This window comes from Odontomachus brunneus, unplaced genomic scaffold (assembly GCF_010583005.1).
Source record: "Odontomachus brunneus isolate Ranch 3 - 2012 unplaced genomic scaffold, Obru_v1 Obru_scaffold_089, whole genome shotgun sequence".
Taxonomy (NCBI): Eukaryota; Metazoa; Arthropoda; class Insecta; order Hymenoptera; family Formicidae; genus Odontomachus; species Odontomachus brunneus.
Window position 1 is genome coordinate 1,090,738 of NW_022639539.1, and position 10,800 is coordinate 1,101,537.

A 10,800-nucleotide genomic window follows, 5' to 3' on the forward strand; every position below is an offset into this window, starting at 1 on the left:
CCGCGTCCTGTGCGCAGGAGCCATTAGTTGTAAATTGTGACGGAAGACGAGAAGAGCCGTGTTCGCGCCCCCTTCTCCCGCGGGAAGGGCGGCAGCGTAGAGTTGGTCTCGCACGCAAAAAGCGTGCGAGACCGCGCGTCTTATATTTTCTTCGAGTGCGACAGGTCACCGGTACAAGAAATGAGCGACGGCGGACTGGGAGTGAGCGACGAGCCAAATGGGGCAAAATCCACCCTTCGCTAACATAAACGAAGGGGCCCCTTGACAACTTGACGCGGATCGCGAGGAAGGGCTGGACCTTAAGGACTAAATTCCGAGGGAATTTAGTCGCCCTGGGACCAGAAGAACTTCGGCAGCCCCTACGTGATCGCGGAGGTTCAGGATGCCGTCGAGCACCAGTGTCCGTCGAAGGAAATCTAGAAAATTCGGCGGTGTCGTGCGGGCCTTGTAAGGCGCCCGCGCTAGAGCCATGCGCTCTCAAAGGACCAATGGGATCTAGCGAGGATCGCGAGCCGAAGGAGCTTTACGCTCGCGGAAAAATCCTCACTGTGCGGGATAGCGCGCGATATACGAAACCGAGCGGTGCGAGCGAAAGCGAGCGAAAAAGTGCGTCGAACAGCGAGAGAGGAACCAAGCGGCGAACAAACGATCGGAGCCTCTCTTACGAGAACCAGAGGACGAGATTGAGAGCGAGTATGGCACGGGATTTTGGTGAGCAGACCGCAGCCAAGTGAACGTCCAGCCAGACGATAGATCGAGATCAGAACGGCTGCCGTCGGTAGAGTTCCTTGTTGCATTTCGAAGGGCAAGACGCGATTGTTGCCGCGAGCTAAAGCCAACGCGTTCGCGACACAGTAACCATCCTTCCCACGTTGCCTGCCGCTAAAAGACCGCGATCGCGACCGCACAGTACCGCGAGCGCATAGCATAGTAATATTAAGAATCACGCGACTGTAGTGCGAGAGTGCGGGTCTCCGAGAGCGACGAAATAGCGCGTTAATAAGCTCTGTCGAGCGTCGGAAAAGCCAATGTTGTAGCCGCGAGACCTTCGGACTTTTGGTCGCCGTCGCTGGGCGGGTGGCTAAAAATCGATGTGTGGCGAGGCGGCCGTCCCGCGGACGAGCGCGATAGGATAATTAGGGCCGGGATGCACCCGACTAGCGCCCATATAGGGAATAGAGTCGTAGAAGAACGACGTGATTAAATGAGCCGCACACCGCGAGAAATCTCGCGAGGTAGACGGATCCTCGAATATGGATCTGGTTGCCGATTCCGCGAACCACGCGACTCGGAGTCCCGCTTCTTTTCTGTTAAATAGAGCGTTATTGTTAAAAAGCATGTTGTAATTTATTTCGTGTTCTTCTGATTCCTTGGCCTTCTCCTCACGTGTCGCGCGAAAAGATTCGCGCGTCAGCTTACGAACCATGCCGCTCTACCTAGTCAGTAATTTTTTTTAAAGCGGCCGTCACCGCTTCGGCGGAGACGAAGTTTTGGCCATGTTCGTCTAGTTAAAATAAATACAATCACAATATATATATATATATATATATATATATATATATATAATTATTTTATATTATTATATAAGTAACATAAGTCAATAAATGAATATGAACACTTTTTAACATAACAACAAATCAATAAAATAAACAGTTTTTGAAAATTTAACATTTTGTTCTATAAAAAATAAAATAAAATAAAAAGTAAAATCCTATTTACTTTTTTTGGTACAAGCATCACATTTACAAAAAAGATTGCTATTTCAAAATCGACACAATTTTCGTGAGCCCAACCTTTACAAATATTGCACTGAATCCAATCTTCTTCAAATGTTTCACCACAGATGATGCAGTGAGTCTTTTACCCCTTTCTTCCCTCTTTTCTTCTTCAAATTTTAATGCCTTTTTAGCTTTCATTTTTAATGAATCTTCCTCTATTTTTTGCTTTTTTTCATCTTTTTCAGTTTTAATTAGTTTTGATCTCTTCGCTTAAACTGTTTTCTTTACTACATGTTTCCTTTTTCTTTATTTATTTAAGCGATTTTCTTCTTTCAGTCTCTTATCTGCAGTAATTCTTTCTCTTTCTTCTTTCTCTTCTTTCTTCTTTTCAAGTTGGACTTTGTAAGAAGTTGAAGTTAAAATTTCACTTTTTTCTCTATGATTTTATCTTGAAATGAATTTGATATTTGAACAGCTAAAAAACGGTGAAATTTCCTATAAAATCTTTCGGAATGCAGTTGGCCTGGGAGAACACTGCTTTTTCTGAAATTGAGAGGATGAGAAAGCCTCAGTCATAGATAAGTTTGTAGCCTTTTCACCAATTGCTTCCTCCATCTGCTCGTCTACTGCTGGTTTTGAGAGCCCAAGTAAATTCAAAATCGTGGTAGATGAAGGAGGAACAGCTTCTTCTTCTATAAGCTTGATGGACGCATCACAAATATCCTGCGATTGCTCGGACGTTGACAATGAAGGAGCATAATCCAAATCATCGAAAACATTGCGGTTCAATAGATAAATGCCTGTACATTTGAAATCTAACTTGGCCAGTTCCATTCTACATATTCTTGAAAAGGCAATATTCACCAAGCCAGCTATGTCTTTGAAGGCGATCTTTATGTTTGGGTACTTTCACATCCAGAGTGAATATGCCTCGTTATACGCATTTTTGAAAGGCTTCATAACTGTTCTATCAAGTGGCTGCAGCTTATGTGATGTATGAGGGGGCAAGCTAAGCATGTGGATACAATGTTGTTTCGCAAATGTAATCACATGAAGGTCTTTGTGACTTGCGTGACCATCCAAGATTAATAAGACAGGATCTTTTTCACTTGGTTTCGCCCGTTCCACAAACATTTTCAGTCATTTAAGGAAGCCTTCTTTATCCATCCGTTCGGTTGAGCATCAATAAATACTTTCTAACGGTGCATCCTTTTTTCAAATTATTGTCTAATCTCACACATGGAAATACAAAAAGTGGAGGAATGAACTGGTCTCCAGAAGCATTGATAAACAGGAGGATTGTGACATTTCTGTCTCTTTCTGCAGATGTCAACTTCCCTACTTGTTTCTTACCTTTAACTGACATCACTTTAAGTTTGTTGGTATGTACACGACACGCTAGTCTCATCGGCATTGAAAATCTTTGAAGGATTGAAGTTAAACTGGTCCATCAGTTGAGTTAATTTGTCAAAAAATCTATTAACTTGTTCCTTGTTGAAACCTGCCGCTCGTTGCAAGCTTATTGATTCAGCGGTCCTTAATCGTAGGTCTGCTTGCCTTTTCATAAAATCATAATAAAAGTCTTTCTTCATTATTAAAAGTCTGCCTTCATTATTGTTTTATTGAAACGATAATTAATTTTCAATTAATCATCAATCTGCATACTGATACACGAGTTTTAAAAACTCCTCCTTACTTAGGGACATAAGCTGGCTATCCAAGCTCATAATGTGATTGTATAAGATCTTCTTCTGTTCATCATTGAATGTTCTTGGAAAGGCCTTAATATTTCCTAAACATGGTTTTATTTCGATCTCTTTACTTTCGGCACAACTTTTCAGTTTATGTACTTTTCGGAACAGAATATTGTTTACTTGCTTCTCTAATAGTCATTTTCTTATTTCTAACTTTTTCTGTGGCTTTCTTCATATTCTCTTCGTCCCATTTATGACATAATTTGCCCATATTGTCCTGTAATACAAAAAATGTTGTGAGAATTTAAATTTTATCAACCGTAAAGGTTGTCCGATATAACCAGCAATTCGTCTGTCCGATAGAACCCGAACAGCACGCAACAGAAAATCGGCTGTTACTTGCGTATTAGTAAGCCTAACGAGATTTATAGGAAATGAGATTTATAGGCCTACAACTTAAAGGAAAATAAACGTTGTTTCTAACAATAAACTAAAAACCTATTTATATTTATTTTCAGACAAGCTACAACAGCCAGAAATTATCTTCGTTCACTGAAAACAGCTATACAAAATGTATTGCCACTTATCAACACCACTGCCGTTTGTTTCAAAATGGCGTCAGCCGTACCCCCCTCCTTCAGTCAACACGCCGATTGTTTCACAGGTACTGTCTTCAGCGGCAAATGCTTGAAACAACGTTTGTTCGATACTAACCGCTGTCTGCTACTACCCGACCTTCCCCTACAGGACATTTCTTTCTCGAACGTATCGAAGAGTACTTCGCTATGATCGTACCAATGTTTGTGGACTTGCAAGGATTCATCGTTGGAAAGAGATTCATTGTAAAAGAAGTAGCGATACTTAGGAATGAATCTATTCTCTCCCATTATATCTTTACTAGTTCCATACCATGGCATTTTCTTACGAAATCCGACAAATCGAGAGCATACTGGCTGATGGCTAATCATTATGGATATCATCATCACTACGATGGAATGACGGTATGATTGTTGCATACAGCTGCATTTGCCAAGCATTTAATTACGACAGCTGTGGTTGGCAAATCATGCGATATGGAACATGAAGAGAGTCCGGGAACCCCAGACTCATATACATAAAGGAGTGTGAAAAGCGAGAATGGTTGGCGAATCTTTTGGACGACAATGTGAAAAGTAACCTAATTATCGGGACCTTGGATATGGATTATGAGGATATAGTTTCCTTGGACAAACTGAATGTAACCAATATTTTACGATGTAATAATTACATTAAGCATTGTGCTTTACAGAATGTATCAAAAATATTCAATTGGTGGTCTCAGTACCGGAGAGAGTTGTAAACCTTTAATACACAAAATAAACATTTTTTTAAATATATTAATGTCTCTTCTCTCCTTTTTCTTCCCAATCTCTTCCTTTTCCCACCCAATCTTTGAAAAAATATCTACGTAGGTATGTGATAATTTCGAACATCATACATTAGGAGGTAATAGTGGTGTTTAGGGGATTCACTTCCAATGATCTTGATCTTCACATATATTATAGAGATCACCCTCCTGAGTAACCTTCTGAAGGTTTTAGCCGATCGGTCCTTGTTTGTTAAAAAGTTATTAACAAAAGAATTTGCATAAAATGAATGTAATTTTTGGACAACGTATATACTAAAATATCGAATTTGTAAATTAGGAAGGTGCCTGCTACACATACACATACACACACTGCTCACTTGCACGCGCGCCCGCCCGCCCGAGCAGATGAACAGTACGTGCGTGCGTGCGTGCGTGCGTGCGTGCGTGCGTATGCAACTGAATGTAATACATTGTCACGAGTGACCTAACTTAACCTAAATTAACATAAACTGTTATGTTTATGTTAGTCCTGTCCTATCCCTGTCGGGCGGGCGAGCGCGCGTGCAGGCGAGCATTATGTGCGTGTGTGTGTGCGTACGTGCGTATGCAACTAAACGTAACACGGCTTCCAAATTTTCAACATGCACTTGTATGAATTTCTTATTATAACATACGATTCCTTGCTTTTTTTTAAAGAAAAATACATGAAATATATGAACAAATACTTTATTAATGATTTGGTGTGACAGAAATATTTTTCGCACGCACGCGCGCGCGCGTAATTAATGTACTGTTTTGTGAATAACTTTTTAACAAACAATGAGCGCCAGTTAAAACTTTTTGAATATTACCCAGGGTAGTAGCAGACACCTTTCTAGCCTACAAATTCGATGTTTTTGTATATACGGTGTTCAAAAATTACATCCTATTTATGCAAATTCTTTTGTTAATATCTTTTTAACGAACAACAACCGACGACTAAAACTTCTTGAATGTCACTCAGGAGGGTGTCTTTGATGATATATATTAAGGTCAAAGGAGGTGGGTCCCCTAAATCCCACTATTACCCCATAAGGTTAGAGCAACCTTAAATTGTAAGATGGTAATATTACACGGAGTTTAATAAACCTGTCATTAACTTTCTAATAACATGAAAATGTTCGTCCATCCTTATTCCATTAACATTACAGAAATCTTATACAAAACGTTATAATAAAGTTATAATAAAGTTATAATAAAGTTAATATAACATGCCAGAACCTTTCAATATTTTTAATAAGAAATTCTTGATAAAGAAATATTATTTATATTTAATTTAGTCAATTTATATTGATTTTAAATGAAATTTAGCTCTTTTATTTGATTTCTCACTATTTTCACATCTGAAAATTTACTCAGTACTAGTCGGAAGCGAACTCGAGACTTCAGATACCTCTAGGTTCCTAATCTATCATCCTGGTTGCTGCGCTATTTCTTCAAATGATACTAAGCGTTTTTTATTATCCCCATATGCGGTCGAAGCAGTAAATATGATTTTTTTATAATATTATTAAATACATCTACAAAAATAAACTATGTAACTCAAATATTTCATATAATAAAATAAAAGTCAGAGATATACATAAAACTAAAGTATTTAAAGCGGCTATTGAATATAACCTATAGTTAATGTTATTATTAATATTTTAATTTAATTTGGTTATATTTGCTTTCTTAATAAATAAAAAATTTTATATATGAAAAAAGTTGTACATACAATTAAGTAGTTATTAATAAACTATACTTCAATTGTATAGTATTTTCAAGATACACAGAAAGTGAAATAATTACACGTAAGTTTGCTGAAATATTAAAGATTATATTAACTTTATGACAATATTTAAATGTAAGGTTATCTTGTGAAGTTAATGGCAGATTACAGTAACATGCTCATTAAAATGTGTAAGCTTCCCTGTTGAAAAAAATCAGATAGGAATCCATATGAGAAATCCATACAGAATCCATATGGGAATCCATATGGATAGGGTTTCCCCTGATGATTTGGACTAAAAACCCATGGAAAACCATACGGATTCCCACATGGTTTTCACAGTAATCCCATGTGAGATTCCATGTAGTTATCCGGACAGCATAAAATATTTATAAAACATTTACAAAATATTTATAAGATTTATTTTATTATTTTATAATTATTTACCAAAATATTTCATAAATATTTTTGTGACCTTAGATTTAATAAATCATGAATATTTTTTTATCATAAATATTACAAATTTATTGATTAAAATATATACATTTATATATATTCTTTCTTTTCTTGAATTTTTCTTAAATTTCCCACTTTATTGTTTCACACGTTACTTAATTTAATTTAAATTGTACCTCGAAAAATTTGCTTACCATACTAAAAATCGAATCTGAGACCTCCACTTCTTAAGTCATTCATTTTACCTACTGCGCCACTGTCACTTTGATTGAGAGAGCTTTATATTGTATACATATGGTATATCAATGTACGAAAACAGTTTATTTAAAAGAAGAGAACAGATCCTTTTATATGTAAAAATATTGTTGCGAGCGCGTCGCAGTATTGCGAGTGCGTCGCTCCTGAAGTCCGCGGATTGCAAGCCGGGATACGTAGCAACGGTTGCTACGTGAGGCTGGCTTGTTTGTTGACAACAGCTGAGAAGAGAGTCTCTCGATAGCCTGCGAACGGTGTGAACGTGTGGCTTGAATAGAGAATTTATATATCACGTTGCTGTTGCTTTATAATAAAGTTCTTGTTCATTTCTATATTCGTGTGTCTGGTCTCTCTCCGCGCCCGCGAGTGTAACATTTTGGGGCTCGTCCGGGATAAAGAGAGATTGGAGACGCGACGTGAATTGTTTACGATTGTTTACGCAAGTGCGTGAAAGTGATAATAAGGAGAATGATACATTCACCGATGCTTACTCGGAGTCAAGCATCGACATCGGTTATGGAGCAGGGAGCGTTGCACATTGCGGAGTCGGAGGAGATACGGGACCTTACAAAATCTAATAGAGGAAAACGAAACAGAAATATTGAAACGACGTCTTCAGGATTAGAAAGGGAAGTTCCAGTGACAACGGAGACTGCGGCGTTGCAGGCTGCATTAGAAGAGCTGCGGTCTTTGCGAGCGGAGCGAGAGCGGGAGCGGCTAGAGCTTCAAGAGTTGCGCCAAATTGATCGGAGAAATTTTCAAGGCCAGTCTTTTCCAATATTTAGGAATAATTCAGAATTAAAACCAGATACTTTCGACGGAACCGTTCCGCTGCATGAATTTTTGTGTCAATTTAATTTAATAGCGCGTGCAAATAATTGGGACGATGTTTATAAAGCGGTTGCTCTGGCAGCAAGTTTAAGGGGAGGAGCGCGCTCAGTTTTAGATAAGGTAGAAGGAAATTTAGACTTTAAAGAAATTTGTTTACGTTTAGAATTGCGTTTTGGAGAAGTAGGTTCATTTCTAAATTTTTATATTCAATTTTCGAATAGAAAACAGAGGGAAGAAGAGGATTTTGCTTTTGGTTCGGAATTGGAACGGTTAGTTTATAAAGCATATCCAGAATGTACGTTTGAAGTAAGAGAGAAAATCGCTTGTGCGCAATTCATAGTAGGGTTAATAGATGGTTTTGTAAAACGAACTCTTCAATTAGAAAACGTTGTTTCATTGAGGGTTGCCATAGAAAGGGCAAAAATTGTTAAAAGTATTCAAGAAAATAGTTTTTCTAATGTTATAAAATTTAATTCATTTAATTTAGAAAATAGGAGGAATTTTGAAAGAAATTATACAGGCAACAACAATTTTAGGGAAAATAAAGGTAATTTTAAAAAAATTATTGGGAGGGGAGAAAATTCTTTAGGTTCTCAAAGAAAATTAATAGGGAAAATGAATAATGATAATAAATGTTGGCAATGTGGAAGTTTTTCACATTTTCGAGCGGAATGCCCAGCTTTAATTAATGCTTTTGAAAAAAAAAGGAAAACTGAGTTTTGTCGAATGGAACGGGGCTATTTCGACAAAAAGAGTAAAATCCTCGGTTGATTCTAGTTTAAAACGCGTTAAAAATAGAGATACTTTTTGTTTTAATGGACTATTGGATGGAAAATGTTGTAAATTTAAAATAGATACAGGTTCGGATGTTTCTATTGTTAATAGGAAATTTTTTGGAACGTCGGAAAAGTTTTGTCCAGTTACTAATAATCGTTTAATTTATCCTTCAGGAGAAGTAGTTCCTGTTTATTATCAAGCAAAGATGAATGTCCAGTTAGGAAAAATTTTGGTAGATCTGTCCATGTTATTGACATGGAAGATGATTGTTAGTTAGGAAATGATTTCTTGTCTTTTACTAATTTGGAATCTTGTTTTTATTCAGAGTTAGGAATTTCTCATTCGGGAATGATGCAAGGAAATTTTGCTTGCAAGCGGATTATTTGGGAAGAGAAAGTACCTGTATTTTTACTAAAATTGTTTAAACGGGATTCAGAACATTTGAATTTTCGACAGAAAGAAAAATTTGCTAAAATGCTAGTTAAATTTCAAAATGTTTTTTCAGAAGAGATTGTAGCCGGAAATTATAATTTTTTAGAACATAAGATTGAGTTAATTAATTCACGTCCTATTAAACAAGTTCCTCGACGAGTCTTTTACATTTACGTGCTGAGGCGAATAGGGTTATTGAGGAAATGAAAAATAAAGGTGTAATTGAAGAATCTCAGAGTCCTTGGATTTCGCCGGCGGTTTTGGTAAAAGAAAAAGATAATTCTATTCGTTTTTGTGTAGATTTTCGAAAGCTAAATGCTGTAACAATAAAAGATTCTTTTCCTATTCCTCGTATTGATGACACTATTGATCAATTATCAGGGAATTCTTGGTTTTCAACTTTGGATTTAAAAAGTGGTTATTGGCAAGTGAAAATTCGTCCAGAGGATAGAGAGAAAACAGCGTTTTCAATAGGAAAGGGGTTATGGCAATTTACAGTTTTACCAATGGGTTTGTGTAATGCTCCAGCTACATTTGAAAGGCTTATGGAGCAAGTATTGCAGGAAGTGTTGCATGAAATTTGTTTAGTTTATTTGGACGATGTGATAGTTTTTGGGAAAACATTTGAGGAAATGGTTGAACATTTAAAGACCGTTCTATTTAAATTTCGTTCTTCGGGTTTGAAATTAAATCCAAAAAAATGTGTGCTGTTGAGAAATTCGGTAAAATATTTAGGTCATGTTGTTTCTAAAGAAGGTGTTTCTACAGATCCGGAAAAAATTTCTGCTGTTTCCAATTGGCCGATACCTCAAACTAAAAAACAGTTACGTGCTTTCCTTGGGTTCTGCTCCTATTATCGGAAATTTGTTAAAGGTTTTTCTATAATTGCTAAGCCTTTATTTGTCCTTACGGAAAATCAATCAAAATTTATTTGGTCTAGGCAGTGTCAGGAAGCTTTTGAACATTTGAAGAGAACTTTAACAACTTCTGTAGTGTTATCTTTTCCTTTGGAGCAAGGTGAATTTATTCTTGACACTGATGCTTCAAATTTTGGTATTGGTGCAGTTTTATCCCAAGTTCAGAATGGTCAAGAGAAAGTTATTGCTTATTTCAGTCGTGTTCTAAGTAAATCTGAAAGAAATTATTGTACGACTCGTAGAGAATTATTAGCTGTAGTAGAATCGGTTAAATCTTTCAATCATTATTTGTACGGTCAAAAATTTTTAATAAGAACGGATCATGCTTCACTAAAATGGTTAATGTCTTTCAGGGATGTTGAAGGTCAATTGGCTCGTTGGATTGAAAGGCTACAACGTTATGATTTTGAGATTCATCATCGTAAAGGTTTGTGTCATGGAAATGCAGATGGTCTTTCAAGACGTCCATGTATAAAAGAAAATTGTAGGTATTGTTCTAGAATTGAGTCTGGTAGAGAAGATAAAGAAGAAGTCGTTGCTCGAATAGTTTTAGGGGAAAAATTTCAAATAGACTGGCGGAAAATGCAGTTAGAAGATTCTAATGTGTCAGTGGTTTTGCGAG